The 17,677-nt window shown below is 39.4% G+C and overlaps 1 protein-coding gene across 1 annotated transcript in view; it reads left to right on the forward strand.

The window, feature by feature from the left end:
- tafa3b (TAFA chemokine like family member 3b) overlaps window positions 1-17,677 on the forward strand; it is a 140,351-nt gene that overhangs the window by 68,559 nt on the left and 54,115 nt on the right. The window lies entirely within an intron of this gene.

The following is a 17,677-nucleotide window of genomic DNA, read 5'->3' on the forward strand; positions in this document are numbered from 1 at the left end:
ATGAAGTGATGAAAAGTACCGAAATTCATGACGTTATCAGTAATAAAACTAAAATATTGGTATAGTGACAACACTAGTAATCACACAGTACAGTAGGATATAGATGGGGGATGGTGAATAGATTAAAACACGCTGGAGAATTTCTTTCAGATATTTCGCTTTTTTAACTTAATTTAATTATAGATTTTCGATTTTTCAGAAATTGACTAACTGACTGTTCTGACTGATTCTAAACTAAATGTTTGCATGAGCCAGGCACTGGGTGGAGTGTGAAGTCGTGTGGAGAGTCGTTTAGTAGGCACGTCTAAATGCCTCCAGTGACCCAGACGGTCTGTTCACCTCTAGACGTTATGCGATTTTAATCAAATACACGGCAAGCATGATGAATGAGGTCATTGAATTGTCATAACCATATTCTATGTGCTCTCTTGCACACTACTGGAGTGTGTGTGTGTGTGTGTGTGTGTGTGTGTGTGTGTGTGCACTTTTCATTGCACAAATTAATATCGATCATAGAAACTAAACTTATGAGTCAGGGAAAACACAATATTACGTATTTGCCTGCAAGGATCTATAATTGTAGCTGAAGCTGCAACACTGTACAAAATGTGTGTGGTGGAAGGAGGAAGTGTGTGCGTATGTGTGTGTATGTGTAAATATGCATCATTTACTGATGGCATTAGCGGGACAGCTGTAATCGGAACCCGTCTGTTGGAAGCTCGTGATCATTACTGAGTCCAGAGGGAGCGAAAAGTACTTTAAAGCACGAGCACACACACACACACACATTACACTTCACGTAAATGAATACTCATGGAAGGGATTTTATTATGCCATTAACAGTTAATTTGAGTCTGTAATTAAAAATATCCGTCAGGCCAGAATGAGCCAATCGGCCTTCCTTTGGGAGGATCACCTTGCCAGGGACAATACCACAGATGAACACGAAACAAGATAGAGGGAGAGAAAGAGAGAGAGAGAGAAAGTGATAGAGACAGAGGGAGGGAGAGAGAGAGAGAGAGAGCACTGGAGCATATAAAATGTGTGTGGTTGTTTAGAAGATACGCATCCATAAGCAGATGATAAACTCGAGCTTGTAATATGTAATGTGGGTGTCACATTTGGCTGCAATGTTTGGTGTGTGTGTGTGTGTGAGAGAGAGAGAGAGTTATGACCTTTTTCTATGCTGTTCTGCTGTGGGGCTCATTAGTGTGTGTGTTCACTTATTACCATTCTCCTGTTGTCCCTTGCCTTCCTGACATGCATAACACGACTTTCAGGCTGTCTGAGAGAGAGACAGAGAGAGACAGAGAGAGAGAGAGAGAGAGAAAGAGAAAACATGCAAATTCACAGTACAGGAAGGATATGACACCTGCAAGACATGGTGACAGAAGCAAGCACATGAAGAAGAGTGTGTGTGTGTGTGTATGTGTGTGTGGTTGCTGCTTAGCACCATGGTCAAACACACTCTATAACAAGTGTCCTCTAGTACAGCCCTGAATTAAAGCTCTAAACATGTCTTCTAATGGTAATGTTGTTCAATTATGCAGATCAACTTACTATATAAGGGTGTTTCTGAACATTTGGAGACAATTAATAACATATTAATCGCCCACCCTCATGCAGTGACGGTTTAATTAGTTATATAACGAATTGCACAACACATTTTTTAACAGTTTATAGTTGAATATGTGTTGCGCAATGTCAGAGATACAAGTTATTTTGTTACCTGAGTTACAGCTGTGATAAACACTCATTGCATCATGAGCGTCTCATTCTGTCTTGCTTTGCTAGATCAATTGCTCTTGTTCTCGTTCTCTCGTGATTGCTTGCTCTCTCCCTCTCTCTCTCTCTCTCTCTTTTCTTTCTCAGTCTCTCTCTATCTCTTTGTCCATCTCCTTTTTTAAAAAAAAAAAAAAATGCAGCCATTTTACTCCAAAAAAGAAAGGAAGCTTAAACTCCATCTTCCAGAGATTTTCCAGCGCTTGGCAAAGCCTTAAAATGGTTGCCAAGCAGTCGGAACTACGACTCCTTACATCTATCCATCCTTCCATCCAGTCATAAGTCAACACTGCCTGTCCTGTGTAGGAGCCTTAAACGCACAAGCTTGGGTATACTCTGGATGGAGCCAACATTGAAAGCAAGACTTCTTCCATGACTATTTAATAAATGTCTTTATCAACAACAAAAGTCAACTTAATTTATCCTTTATATCAAGTTGTCCAAGTCAATCTGGGACTCAAGGCATCAAACCAATTGAGCCTGCAGAGGACTTCAAGGACTGTAAAGTAATGAGACTCTTAACGGCATTAAAAAAATTGAATGGTCTAAACATTTTAAAGATGAATGAATGACGATGATGCCAGCTGACTTGGTTCGGAGCCCATTGCAGTCATTCCCATGAACATTCAGCAAGTGGAACGTCTGATCCTTGAAAATCAATCAAATTGTCCACTACCCAAATTCTGGAAGAGAAACGTCGGTCTGTAGATTAGTGGAGTGTAATTATTAAAAGAGAGAGGAGCATTTTTATCTCCGGGGCTTGGCCACAGATCCGAGTACACTTCTTTCCACAGTCTGGTACGTTTTGTGTAACGTAGACACTTCGTACGTGGCGTGCCAAGAAAATTACCATAACAAAAAATTTGGACCAACTGAACAGCGGACCACTGTTCAATTCTTACCTTGTTTTCTTGGTCTTGTTACTTCTTTGCTGTTTTTTTAGCTGCAGATGGAAATGTACACCTTATTATGTGGTTCCCATGGCTCATTTTTAACTAAGTACCATTCTTGAGTTCTCTGCATTCGGACCCTGTGGTTAGAACAACTCTCTGTGTTTAAACAACCGGTCTACAAAATAGTTAAAGACTTTGACGAGACCAGACACCTTGAACTGCAGTTTGCGTTTTTCAGTATATCTTTGTGATTTCTTTGTGTTGGAGAACAATATGAACCTGCTTATATGTGTCATCCTGATGCGGCAGTGCTTAGTAACCACAAAAGGAAAGCAAAGCCACTTGTAAGGGAAAATAGTGCATGCAATTCCTCTAGAGGTTCATTATAAAAAGAGCTGTTTCTTTATGTGGGTGTTAAAAAAAGGAGAACAGCGACAGAGAAAAAGAGCAAGACAATAAACGTTACATCTGTGGGTGTCCATTTTACAGTCTTTTGATTATTATTTCTTCAAAATATTCAGTATAGCCATAAAAGATTTTAATATTACCACACCCTCACAATCATTACTGCATCCTCACCCTTAAAACCACACCCTCACGCTTATTACCACACCCTAACTCTCATCATCACACCCACACACTCATGACAACCCCCTCAACCCCATATCCATTCTCACACCCTCATGACCATACCCACACTCTCATTACCACACCCACACTCATTACTATACCCTCACCTTCATTACCACATCATCACCTTCATTACCACACCCTCACTTACAGTCCCACTCTCATGACCACACCCTCATGACCACATCCACACCCTCATGACCACACCCTCACGACCACATCCACACCCTCATGACCACACCCTCATGACCACATCCACACCCTCATGACCACATCCACACCCTCATGACCACACCCTCACTCTCATTACCACACCCTCACCCTCATTACCACAAGCCCATCCTCAGCACCACACCCTCACCCTCAGTTCCACATACACACACCCTCATGACCATACCCACACTCTTACTGTCACATGCCCACACCATTATTGCCACATGCCCATCCTCATTCCGGCAATTACATTATTACACCCTTGCCCTCATATCCATGGCCACATTCTCAGATCTCACCCACACTTCCATTACTACGCCCTCACATGCCACACCCACGCTCTCATTACTACACTTTTACATGCCACACACACACACACACACATGCACACACACACACTGTCATTAGCCTTCTTTCAGCCTTCCCAATTTGGTGACCAGGCAGCTGACATTAATTAAAGACCTGCATGAGTGGCCCTGGTACAATTTATTAAAAAGCTTTCCACATCCGTGCCATTCCTCACTGCTCATGAAGCATGCCAACAGGAATGTGAAAGCATGTTCCCTGCTGGACCTTAAAGCATAAATGTTGATAAATCCCACTACTGATGGCTTTGATGAGAAATTAGTAGGATGACTTTGAAGCAGGCTTTTGCTCTCTGAGCGTTTCCAGAGGAGTGCCTCCTCACAGGAGCTGCCCACATTCATTCGAGGTCTTTTAACATGATCAAATGCAAGTGCTATTGATGTACTATGCAAGCGTAATAGGGAAGCTTATTATAGCAAGCAGGGCGTGCTTGGAAAAGTTTATAGTGTGTGAATTAAAAACAAAAAAATATAGCGATTGAATTATTTATAAACTATGCTATTAGAAATGATGATGATGATGATGGTAATGATGATGATGTGTAAGTGTGTAATGAAAGGCATACACATTTTCTGGCATTAGGCAGAATCAGTGGTAATCGCATTCTGTTGGCACAAGTATTAACCACTGGAAAGTCACCAGAGCAAACGCGGACTATTATTATTAGGTATAATTACATACAGTAAATAAAGCTCTCTTCTCCTCTCCTCTCCTCTCCTCTCCTCTCTTCTCTTCTTAGTGGGTTCTCTGTACTTTCAATAATTCATAAAAAAAAACTTTCAAATTTTCCCCCTGCCCCAGAATCTGTGCAACTCAATCATAAATGTTTTAGCACATGTGCACACACATACTAACAAATAAAACCCCGTACACACACTATGCTTCTGAATTATGCAGACCTTTTACTGACATACAGTAAAAATTACTTTCAGTATGCTATCTTTATATCACAGTCTTAACCTTAGCAAATTTTTGTCTTTTATAGTTTCAGTTTCTGTAACTTTAATTTACTACTTGTGTAGACTCTACTATAACTCACCACACGATCAATTGTTCGACTTTAAGAACACTTTTATCATGTTGAGAGGTTAGCTAGCTAGCATTGGTAAAACTCTAACCGTCTAGCTAGCCCAAGGTTGTATTAACATTGTTTAACGAACATTTCTTCATTTAAGATTTTGAACTTTTTAGCTGTTCCAAAAATGATTTTTTATTTTGTATTTTTTGTATTTCTTTTTATCAGTTAACATTAGCTAGCAGCACGGCTATATTCAGTGTGCTGCTGAAAGTCTACTGTTAACTTTGAAGATGGAATGTTCTCTAGTGTGCGTGTTGACATTGTGACATAAATTTTAATGACAACTTAGACAATTTTACTTTGGTTAGTTGAATCACTACTGCAAAAACTTTGTAGTAAAAATGTACTGAAATGTATATGAACTTTAGAATTTAATCCCCGTTGCTTTACCACTGGTAGCAGTTTTTGACACGTTGATTTAACGTTATGCGTCAACTCTTAAATTACCCATGCAGAAGGTTTATTTAAAGGTACAATAAAACACACGAACGATAAAAACATTGTTTCATTACTAACCATAAACCACAAATCGCTTTCTGTAGTAGCATGGATTTATGGGTGGGTGCTAAAGCAGCGGAGCATGACGTATTTTTTTGGTCTGCCAATGCGTGGTAATCGTGGGTAGAAGATAGTGTTGGGTAGGTCAAAATTACAGACCACCGTGTGGAAGCATTATACCTGTGAAGATGTGCACCTGTTTTTCAGTTACATGAATAGTGATTGAACAAACTAGTTCTGAAAACACAACACGCATGAACATGCACACACACTCAAAAACACTTTTGAACTACACAGAGCTGCAGACATTCCCTTTTGAGTCATGTTTGGAAGGTTGCCAGGGCCACAATTTTTATACTGGGAGTAAAACTAACTTGTGGGTGGAAATTTATTTATTTATTTTTTTATATTGTGTGTGTGTGTGTGTGTGTGTGTGTGGTTATTGAGAAGTAGCCGGGGTGGAAATTTTGCTGAGACCTGGCAACTCTACATGGCTATGCCAGAGCCTGACTAGAAAGCTATTGTACAATATATTTAGCTGTATTTGACATTCTTAAGCAGCTCTTGTTTCAATATATGCTACTAAGAATCTAAAAGGATCATTAAACCATTGTGTCATTAGTAGGATCCTGAACTGAAGCCACATATTCTCTCCCTCGTCTATACTGCTTTATTCTGTATACACGGTTATGGGGGACCTGGAGCCCATCCCAGGAGACTTAGAGCATGAGGCAGGGTACATGTTGGAGGGGGTGCCAATCTATCTCAGGGCACACACATTCACATGCTCATTCACACACTATGAGTAATTTAATCTGCATGTTTTTGGACTGTGGGAGAAAACTGGAGTACCGGGAGGAAACCCACCAAGCACAGGTAGAACACACAAACTCCCAGAACCCAAGGTGGGATTTAAATCCAGTGCAGTGCGACAGTGCTCATCACTAAACCACTGTGTCACTAATGCTTATTTATGGCATATTAAAAATGTATAATATTGGGACCCCACTGTACTGTATGATATTGAAAATGTTTTAGCTCTTTAAGTATGTTACCTCACCTAAAAAAGGGGTAAAACATGTTATAGTTCTGATATTTATTCTTTGAAGTATTGTACGTTCTTTGCGATTTACTTTTGAAGTGAGGGAACTCATCAGCGCCTGAGAAGCTCCTTTGGTCTCCACTAAAATGATTAATTCGGTCATTTACGTTGTGCAGCATCCAGCTGGGATCGTCTGGCACTTCTTTCTCGCCTATATAAAGAGAGACAGACAGAAAGAGAGAAACAGAGCAATGATTCAGAATTTGAAAATCCAGTGCGACTTTCCTTGGAGATGACTGTCTGATAAAAAATTAATTCGGAAGCTATCGTACTATAGGGAGGATGTGAAAGAAAGTTGAGCGAAAGAGTGCGACCTAGTAACACGTCAAGGGATTTCTTCATTACCAGCAGGCAGGAGATCAGCAGGAAGAATTGTGACTCAGACCAAGACACGGTCTGAAACCAGCTGCGGGTCAATCCTATTTGCATCAGTGGGACCGAGTGTGAGCAAAATCTGGGTTTAAAGCGGATTAGGGCCTGTGTGCTGGGCTCAAATACTGGTGGTCTCAGATAGTGGTGGCCCTAACTGCACCCCCCAACCCCCCCCCCCCCCCCACCTTTTTTTTGCATACTGTGACTGTGTTTCAGTGGGCTCAGCTTGTAAGACCATTAATCCAAATTTATTCAAATGATCCTAATTTAAAATATATAAGCTCTCGCTTCCCCGTGGATAGAGAAGCATCCAATCAGGCTGTATATATGTGCATGTCGAATGCAGCTTCTTGTGTAATCAATCCCTGAGATGGAGAAATGTTTAAATATACTGTAACTCTACAACGGTGCTTTAAACTGGGAAGTGCATGTGTGCGGGTGTTCAGAGGTTATGATCCTGACTCCGTTCCTCTTCTTTGCAGGGTGAGATGAGATGATTTCTTAAGACAGGGTCTTTTGTGTGTGTGTGTGTGTGTGTGTGTGTGTGTGGGTGTGTGTGTTTGATAAGATGCTAGCAGACAGGTATTGTCAGCTTCTTTATCAATCACGCCCTTGCCAGGAAGGTGAGTGACATGTAAGCGTGCTCAGTGAGGCACATTGGCGAGTGGCGTTGTCAGTAGCAGTCAAGCGTACCGACAGAAACTCCCTTCCTAAGATCAGCCCCCATTCCATAAGCCAGCTCTGCAGAAAATAAACACCGTAAATAAAAAAAAAACTTTTATTTATCTCTTGATTGCTTCCTCCAGGCTGAATATACTGTAGTCTGACGCATTGTGATAATATTGCAAGCATCAGAATAATGTTTAGAATTTTCCATTCTGTAGCAGTGATCACTTTTTTTTAGTGATTCAGGTGCGTCTATTCATGCTTCAAAGAATCAGCACAAAGATAAATAAACCACACAGAGACTGAGAGGGTATAAAGCTGAATCTAAACAAATGCGCCCAGAGATGATCCTGTGGTACAGATTCAGTGGAGAGAGGCACTGTGCATGACTGTGCATTTACGATGGACAAAAGCAGCAGTGCTCCAGGTGTACCTGTTTAACTAAGAACATCGAATGGCAAAACATAAAACTGAACACATTATATTACTTTTTTTTCTCGTAACCAATGTGGACACATAAATAGGATAGGGATGGATTAAGCCTTGTCACCTCAATTGCCATCCTGCTTTTGACACCAAATTATATCTTTAAGACATTTATTACTCTTATGTAAATAATTAAACACTGCCTTGCCAAAAAAAAAAGTCGCCATTTAAGAAAGGGTCAAATTTTTGATCTGTGTCAAGCAAAAAAAAAAAAAAACAACTAAGAAGATATGTCATTACTGGAACTGTCGGGGTAAGTACACATCAGCACAATTTGAAAACCTGGAAGGACTTTGTTGAACTGTAAACTTTGTGAAAGTAATGTGGTCTGAATAGAATCATATATGGAAAACACTTAAACACATGGTAAAAATGCAATGTGATGAGGTTTGGTTCTAAACAGGATTTGAATTTGCTAGAGACCATGAAGATTGGACTTTGGAGCAATAGAAAAAGGTCATGTGGTCTATGGAGTTTAGATCCTATTCCAGAACGATTGGTGCATCAGGGTAAGGGCAGCCCATGAAGCCATTCACCCGTCATATACAGTACTGTTGTACGTACAGTAGTGTTGTGATCCAGGGTTGCTTCAGTTGTTCGGGTCTAGCCTTAGCAATGTTATGTGGCAATAAAATAAAGTCAGCTGATGACCTGAATGCACTGAATGACCATGTTATCATACCATCAGTGGAATTTTCTACAGTACCTTGATGGCATGACCATATTTTAGGAAATTGTAGAAGAAGAGCAGTTTTGGGAGCACGACAAATCAAATTCACACTTGAGCTCGCAACCACATTGTGTGCTTTAATCAAAGCTAAAAATAATAAAATCATATTAAATCATATCTGGTCGTGCCATCACTTAGTGTCCCATTTATAAATACATGTCTGAAAGCCTGCCTATATTTTTTGGGGAGCGGTAATAATGGTTTCCCTTTCAAAAAACGTTTTCCATTCTTCACCGATTCTTGAAAATATTTCTTTATTAAACACTGATGCTATTTCACAAAGCCATCTATTCAATTCAATTTAATTCAATTCAATTCAATTTTATTTGTATGGCACTTTTACCGATTGCCATTGTCAAAACAGCTTTACACAATAAAAATAATTAGTTAAGTTTGTATGGAATGTGAATGTGTGGGAATCAAAACGGTCAGATAGTCCCTGATGAGCAAGCCGAGGGCAACAGGGGCAGGAAAAAACTCCCTAAGATGGCAATAGGAAGAAACCTTAAGAGGAACCAGACTCAACAGAGAATCTACATTCTTCAAATCCCTTAACAGTAGGGCATTCAACCCACCATCTCTCAAGACACAAGGAAAACTTGCATCAAGACTTTTCTTGGTACTGAGCATCATCTCCTGTCTGAACAGCTGACTCACTGTCTGTCTTTAAAACAAGTCTAAAGGCCTACTCCCTTACTAAGCACTTAAGTGAGCTTAAATATATTAAAACACACACACACACACACACACGCACGCACACAAACAGGGTTATACTGTACTGTTTTCTGCTAAACCAAATGATAATAGTAACTTCCCTGCAATGGAATATTGACAGCACCCTTTACCCCTGACCTATTTTCATGAAGACCACAAAATACTTACTGTATGTAAGTTGCTTTGCATAATGCTGTCTGCTAAATACTGTAAATATAAATGTCTGATGCTTTAAGCTCCCCCAGTGTTCTTTAGTTTTCTGCTTGTGAGCTGTGGAAGTATTTCTAACATCAAACCCTTGAGACACTACCGTGCCTAGCCAATGAATCATTTCTTCATATTAAATTAAATAAAACATTCTGTAGATTAAATTAAAGAAACAGGAACCGATGTTTTATTGCAACATGCTGCGAAATGCTTAAGGATACAATAAAAAAAATTGGTTGTGTATGTAGAGTAGTAACCTCAGCAGCAGCCTCATTTCCCCTATTGTCTGTTCCAGCCGGTCAGTATTCAGCATCACCAGTATCCCCTTACTAATCACTGGCCTGATCATCTATCATCATCATCTGCACCTGTGTCTCACTGATTCATGTTCATCTCAATAATAATTAAAATTTACAAAATAATTTTTAATGTTTGAATAGGTCACAATCAACATAAAACATAACTCTGAAACTGATCAGGTACAGGGACTCGACTGAAAAATGAGAGGCTAAATGTCCTTCAAGAAGCCTAGCAATATATTTCTCAAGCTTTAATAAAAAATATGAGAAAGTCTGGCCATTTGAAAGTAAAATATTAAAATTTGAGGAAAAGTCTCAAGACTTTTGCACAGTACGGTATATTCATTGATACCAAAGTGAACAACATGTAAGGACAAAGAGATGTCCAGGATGGATGCTCTTGTAAAACTATACACTGTAAGGTTTGTTCAGTCATTATTTTAGCCGGTCATCATTTGTACTAAATCACAGCAACAGGTTTGCCCAAAATTCCTAACAAAACAGATGCATTTTGAGACCATCATTTTTGGTGTGTGGACATATGCTGTGGTTGAGGAACAGATGCTGAAAAGAGCATCCTAAATATTCTTAGAATAGAATTAGTTTGAAACAAACAAGGTAAATGGAAAACTACTGTAATCACATCCTTGAGATACAGTATGTGGAAAAATGTACATTAGGGCTTTTTTTTCTCTATTAAGCTCTGTCAGACGTCAGAATAGTTGCATGACAGATTTAGGTCATTATGTTTTCATCCATGGTGTTCAACAATACAGTAGTTAGAGCTCGAAAGGTCTAAACTCTGCATTGGTTGACATGACAGTCTTTATATAGTGGAGTAGGTGTATGTAGCATCTTCCATGCTAAATTGTCTCGACTGTCATGTGTTAAGGGCTGAAATTGGATTTCTGCCTTGTTTTTTTTTTCTCTTTGGATTTAGATTTTGAGCTTAAATGTATACATTTTTAACAGACGATTGAAACTATTGACTGATAATGAGCACGTCTTGAAACCTAAATACATTAAGAATTGATCCCTTCTATGCTTGTTGTCTTCCAGTGCATGATAAACAACTCATTTGCTGTTCATTCTTTCCCCTGGACTCTATTATGTTCTCTCTGGATTGTCAGGTTGGGATTTAATTGGCTGTCATGTCTGGTGCCAGCATTTGATTGGTGTCTGGGCTCAGGTATGGGTAGGTGGGGGAAAAAAAAAGTCTGATGGAAGCCGGGCAAGGTTAGCTGTCTTGCTGGGGCGCCTGTAAGCCTGCCGAACCTCTGACGGCTGAGCCGCGGAACTGCCAACCCTCAGTCTAGTCTAGCTCATCTCTCTTATACTGTCCATCTCTCCTTCTTTTTATGCCTCCCATTTTCATCTCTTAATTAAATATGGAGCTCTGTCACAGGATTGAGTGCAGAGGACTGAGCTCAAAATACTCATATCATTAGCTTTTGAAAAAAGAATATGAAGTATCCCACCTTTCTTTGGTCTGTATTTTTCTCTATCTTTGACTTTGTTACATCCGGATATGGAAAGTAAAATAGGTCAGATTCAATGAATTCTGTTTTAAAATTGACTGTGGTCGGCTTGTATTTTGTAAGACTCTTCCTTGGAGAAAAACTTGTTGTCTATTGCAACATGCTGTAGTCACCTAAGACTCCCACCATGAATGTTAAAATTATGATTTCGTATGGAAAGTGTCACAAGATCAACATTTACCTTTATTTTAATAACAGCATTAAGAAAAAAAAAAACGGTTTACTAGTGGGTTAAGATTATGTGCAGCTTTGCCATGCAGGTCACTGTGATTGAGCATACAGTATTATACCAATAGCATAAATTATTCGAATTACAACCTGCATGAGTGTTACCAATCAGTCTGATCAATCATATTTGATAATTTAACAACAATATTATAACGAGATTTAAATAGCATTATGCCCCCCAAAAATCGTAGGTTATAACTTAATAAGTGCTGAAACATAGCATTTAGTAGTTCTACCCTCTGATTCATTCATATTAAATATCTAAGGTATGTGATATGACCTGGGATCCAGGAGCTAGTAAGTCTCAGATCTATAACTACAAGTTTTATCTACATCTCAGTGGGTGGTGTCCAACCTCCTCTCCTTTACTAAGAGCTACTTCATCTGCCTGCATAGGAATATCATTCTGGATCCAATACGATATAGAGTAACTGGAACTTGGATTTGGATATTTTATAAAGAATGGAAAGGGAGAAACTTGTGGACTGTGCTGCACACAATTAGTGCAACATTTAAGGCACTGATATTTGCATGTTTAGTGTGATCAGGGGTGACAGATGAGCATATTTTCAGACAAGTTTACATAACTGTATGGGGAACCAACCATAGCCGAGTGCGAAGGAAGCGTCTCAGAGGAAAGAGAACAGAAGAGAGAACAAGCAACACAAGGCAGAAAAGAGATGGACTGAGAGAGAGAGAGAGAGAGAGAGAGAGAGAGATAGTTGGACAGAAAGGGGGGAGTGGGCATGTTTTTTTTTAGTCAGCGAAGAAACGGAACAGAAATGTCTCTGTGTGATGAACTCACCATCTGCAAAGACGGAAGACCGGATTCCAGCGGGATTAATTAAACAAGTAGAACCCGCCTCTGTTTCTCTCTTTTTTCTGGCTCTCTTACTTTCTCCTTTTCGTCTGTCTCTTCTTTAAATGAATATAATATAGCCGCAATGCTGTAGTGTCCTCTCTCACTGAGAATTGAATTATGCTTGGTACTGGCATGTTTTCCTTCTTTATTAAACGAAGCCTCTCCTCACTCCCCTATGAAAGAAGCAGAATTGATAAGCATGCTGTATTTCGGCACGCCACCAGTCTACACGGTCCTGCTCCAGAACGGGTTTGGAATGATGCAAAATTGGTGGCTTCCTGGTAATAAAGGACCACGAGGTGCGTGTTTGTGTGCTGCACTGTGTGGGGTGGCAGGAAGAATGGCGCATCTGAAGCCTTTTAATGGAAGGAGAACAAGGGCGTGTGAGAGAATGTGTGTGTGTGTGTGTGTTTTTGTAGGAGTGGGAGTCAAGTGCTTTGCCACTGCTATTGACATGACACATGATTCTCTAATGCGTGGATGCAACCACATGCTTCTAACAAGGAGATTGAGCCCCGCTTCTCTTTCTCTCTCTCTCTCTCTCTCTCTTTCTCTCTCTCTGTGTCTCATTTCTCTCCCTCTTCCTGAAGCGTTCATCCATTTTTCACCTAGTTACATTAAAACAACAACAAAGAAACACGGAAAACAAGTGAATTACCAGCAATTAAATCCTAACCGGAGTGTGGCCAGTAATTAGGCCTGGCTGCTTGAAGTGCTGCAGTGTATTGGCTTTGCTGGCTGCTGGTTATTTATGGCTGTATACTGTGCAGTTGTACATAGCTGTGGGAATAGAGCTAATAAATAAGAAGTATTTCTATTGCCCTTAAATTTTGTATATGCAGCTGCTTGTATTGTCTTACATATAGTTATTTATATACAGTTCCTAGCTAAAAAGAAAAGTTACTGGAATTGGGTTAAGAGCTATCTAAAATGCATTGTATAAACCTGGAAAGATAGTGCTGAACAGTCAACTTTATGGAGAAACGTACGTACACTTGGTGAAGTTAAAAATAAATGACAATAGCCTCCGAGTGGCGCAGTGGTCGGCTGGCCGATTGATCCTACGCCAGAGTGGTGGACATGTCAGGGTAAGAAGGGAAGCACATAAAATGATGCACAGTTCTCGTAGTCCAAGCCTCTGAAGGTAATGTTATGATCTGGGGTTGCTTCAGTTGGTCAGGGCTAGGATCAGCAACATTATTTGGCAATAAAACGAAATCAACTGATGACTGAAATGGACTGAATGCCCAGGTTATTTTGATTAATACCAGAATATTTTTGTCCTAATGGCACGGCTATGGTCCAGAATAAATTGTAAAAGATTGGTTCTGGAAGCATGAGGAATCACTTTCACACATGAATTCGCCACCAGATTGACGATGTTAAAGGTGGTCTAATTAAATTTTTAAGTATAAAACTTTTTTTTGTGTGTGTGTATAATCTACTGCATGCTGCACACCACTGATTAAATTTTAAGAATTCATCTTTTAAAAATGACATTGATTGCAAATGAAAATCCTTATCCCAATTGTTTTAATTCTTTCCACATGGAAAATCTTTTTTTATAAGTGGATTGGCCTCTGAGGTGTAGATGTGTGTGCATACCGGCCTGACTGATATCCTATTCCATTTCCATAGTTTCATCTTGCACCCAGTGGTCCCACAGCATCTTCTAGATCCAGATGCTATGCTTGACCAGGATGAAGTGGTAATTAGATAAATTAATGAACAGGGCCCTTGAATGTTGCACAGACTGTAACCCTGTCTCATCAAATCCAGTCATAAGTGATGTTTTGGGTGATTTGAGTTACACATGTTTACAGATCCTGGGTCAATATGATCCACTCTGATACCAAGTTTATTACTGTATCATGGCTGGTTGCTGAGATATCGCCAATGCGAGTTTGTTGATGAGGGGGGCTTCAGGAAACACAGTTAAAGTCCTATTTGTGGAACGTTTAAATGAGGATTCCGTGATGTAATGAGAAACAGAAAACCCTCAGCTTCATTTTGACACTAAGATTTCTCTGCTACCCCTAAAAATAAGTGTGCCAGCTGCACAATTTTTTTTGCAAAAAAAAGAAAAGAAGCATGTTTTTTCTATTACAACTGGAGTAAACAGCTTGGATGGTATTTGTTGAAGTGCTTAAAACAGCGTTTACAGCAGACTAAGCGATTTATTGTATAATTTTTGGCCAAAATTAGGGATTTTATACATTTCACCCATGCACTCTATTAGCCATGGTACAAAGCTAACCTTTGCAACTTAATACCCTCTTTAATATGACATGTTTGTGATTCTTTTTTTTACCATGCCCACCTACCCAATAAACACTTGTCTGGACTCTGGACTCTGCACCACACTGGACCATCCTCCAAGACACAATGAACAATCTGCGAAAACATACTGCACAAGAAGACTTCTCTTTGCCCTGACACCCAGGTGGTTAAGTTGACATCGCAGTCTGTCTGAACAGCTGAGTCACTGGCTATCTTCAAACTAAGACTGGAGAGCCATTCATTTCTTAAACACTTTCATCAAAGCAAGCATTGAATCTTCATATAAATAGCAACCTTATGTCAAACTCTGAATTTGGCTGGCCTATTTATTCTAGCATGCAGATATGTGATTAAATAGACAGTACACAGTAGTTCTGTAAGTCGCTCTCGATAAGAACATATGCTAATAGCTACAGTATAAATACAAAGTAAAGGTACACTGAGCAGGAACAACATATCTGGGAAGCTACATACAGTAGTGTGTTTTCTCTGACTGCACAAACTCGACTATTTCATAGTATCAGAGCTCACTTCATTGCACTGTTCATTTTTATAAAAGTCCTTATAGGGAACTTATGTGGACTGGGCATGATGTTTCACTCTTTCCAGTTAGGCATCATGCTTTATTTCACTGTCCTGAGTGGCATTTTGGCTTTTGGACCAGCTATTGATCATAGAGTCTATTGATCAATGAGTGTGTGGAAGGTGATGATGTCATGTAGTTTAGCAACTTCAGACAGTGTGAAGGAGAGGTTGATTATAGAGGTGATGGATAGTGGCATATGTCGAGCTGTGTATCGCAGTTGCCTCTTTTGTCTCCTTTGTTCTCTCTTTTTCTTTCTGTTTTCTTCTTTCTTCTTCACTTTTTGTATGTTTTTTTCCCTATGGTTACACTATAGACACAGCATTTGTAGCGTTTAAATTCATTTTGGCAGGACAGTCTGAAAAATCTTGCCTTGGCATATTCTATACTGGCACAGTAGTTGGAGAGTTTAAGCAGTAGATGTTCTTTCTGTATCTCCCTTTTGGGGTTGTGATAATCAGGATTAAAAGGCACATGGTGTAAATGTTCTTTCCTAAAATATGGGTTGAAAAGCATGCTACAAAAAATGCAGTCTATATGTCTTTGAAATGTATACAGTACAAAAGATCCTATCTATAGTATGTACAGTAAGTATAGTACCAAATCTATCATTTATACTTGTTCCTTTAATTTTCTGTCATCTCTTTGTTGGTAAAGTCCTATGTACACACACACGAGTATCAGCAGGAGATATGCTTTGCATAAAATCTTTAACTGTCCCTACAGGCATGTTATATACTGAGATAATTAGGACAATAAATCTACATAATTTTATACATTCTCACCACGGTCTATTCAAATCTGGATTTTTCTCCCATGCATTGTCTGTCTGTCTAACACCCTCTCTGCCTCTTTTTTTCTAGCTCATGCTCTCTCTATCTTTTTCACAGTCTTCCTATTGCTTTCTATCTTTCTACATCTGTCACTCTTGCTCTATAGGATTATTGTATATCTTTGTATATCTTTTTGAAATCAGAGTGTCTGTAAATCTGTTCTCTTCTGTGGCGTTATTTTAAAAAGAGCCGACTGTCACAGCACTGGGCCCTCAGCCAGCCAGGAGACTTGAGCCTGTTATCGAGCGTGTTATGGTAGGTGTTCTCCTTGCCAAATGGAATGAAATATCCCAGTCTTTTCCTAAATCAGCCAATTGTTTCGGTCTGACAAACGACCTGTCTTCCTATATGATCGGCTTACCTAAAAAGTCACATGTGTATTCTCATTTCAGTCGCCTTCTCGTTGGATGACATTCACTGAACATGATGGCTCTTCTCCATTCACATTCCTATAGAATTAAATTCCAGATTAATTTTTTATTAGGAAACAAAAGTACGCTTGGACCGTCCTGGTGCCGCAGATTCTTACAGTAAAATAATCTCTCCGTGAATTGCAGTATTGATTTTTATCTGCACCAGAGCTCTGTGTTGTCCTTCAAACTGACATTTAAAACATTACCCTTTCTGTTGTATGTCAAACTTTTGACTCCACTCAAGTCAAAGTAAACAGCAATGTGTCATAAGCTGACTACACGTACTCATCAGGACGGTGCTCTTGTGGCAAGCGGCAAGAACTTTCTTCTTGCCTCACATTATCTGTCTGAGCTGCTACAGCTCTGGACCTCTGCTTAAACTCTCAGATATTGTTTGCTGGACCATGCTGACCGCAATGTGGGCGATACTTTTAGTGCGGTATCCTTTAAACCATGGAATAACATCCATTTAACTTTCTCACATTCTAAAATACAACTTTAAACATACATTATAGTGCATAAATATATATACAGTATATATAATGGTAATCGTTAACAGTTATGTAATTGATCATTTTAGGAAAGCCAGTCAGTGATTGATTAATAGTCGGTTTACCCACTCAGTACAATGCTTCTTGCACTCGTTGTGTTTCCTGAAAATCAATTCCACCATCAGGCACTATTAGTACACCCAGGGTACATTTCATATGCGTACAATAACTAAGATTACTTGCATACATATTTAGTATTTACTATATTAACATTACAGACACAACACAGAATTAGTCAAAGAGAAGCCATCGTAGACCAACTGTTTATTATTGTATGCATTCTCTTTTGTTGATTTTCCTTTGTTGATATTTTATTTGTATAATTTTTCCTATAACTAAAGCATGCCAATATC

The sequence above is a fragment of the Clarias gariepinus genome, chromosome 9 (assembly GCF_024256425.1).
Source record: "Clarias gariepinus isolate MV-2021 ecotype Netherlands chromosome 9, CGAR_prim_01v2, whole genome shotgun sequence".
Lineage (NCBI taxonomy): Eukaryota > Metazoa > Chordata > Actinopteri > Siluriformes > Clariidae > Clarias > Clarias gariepinus.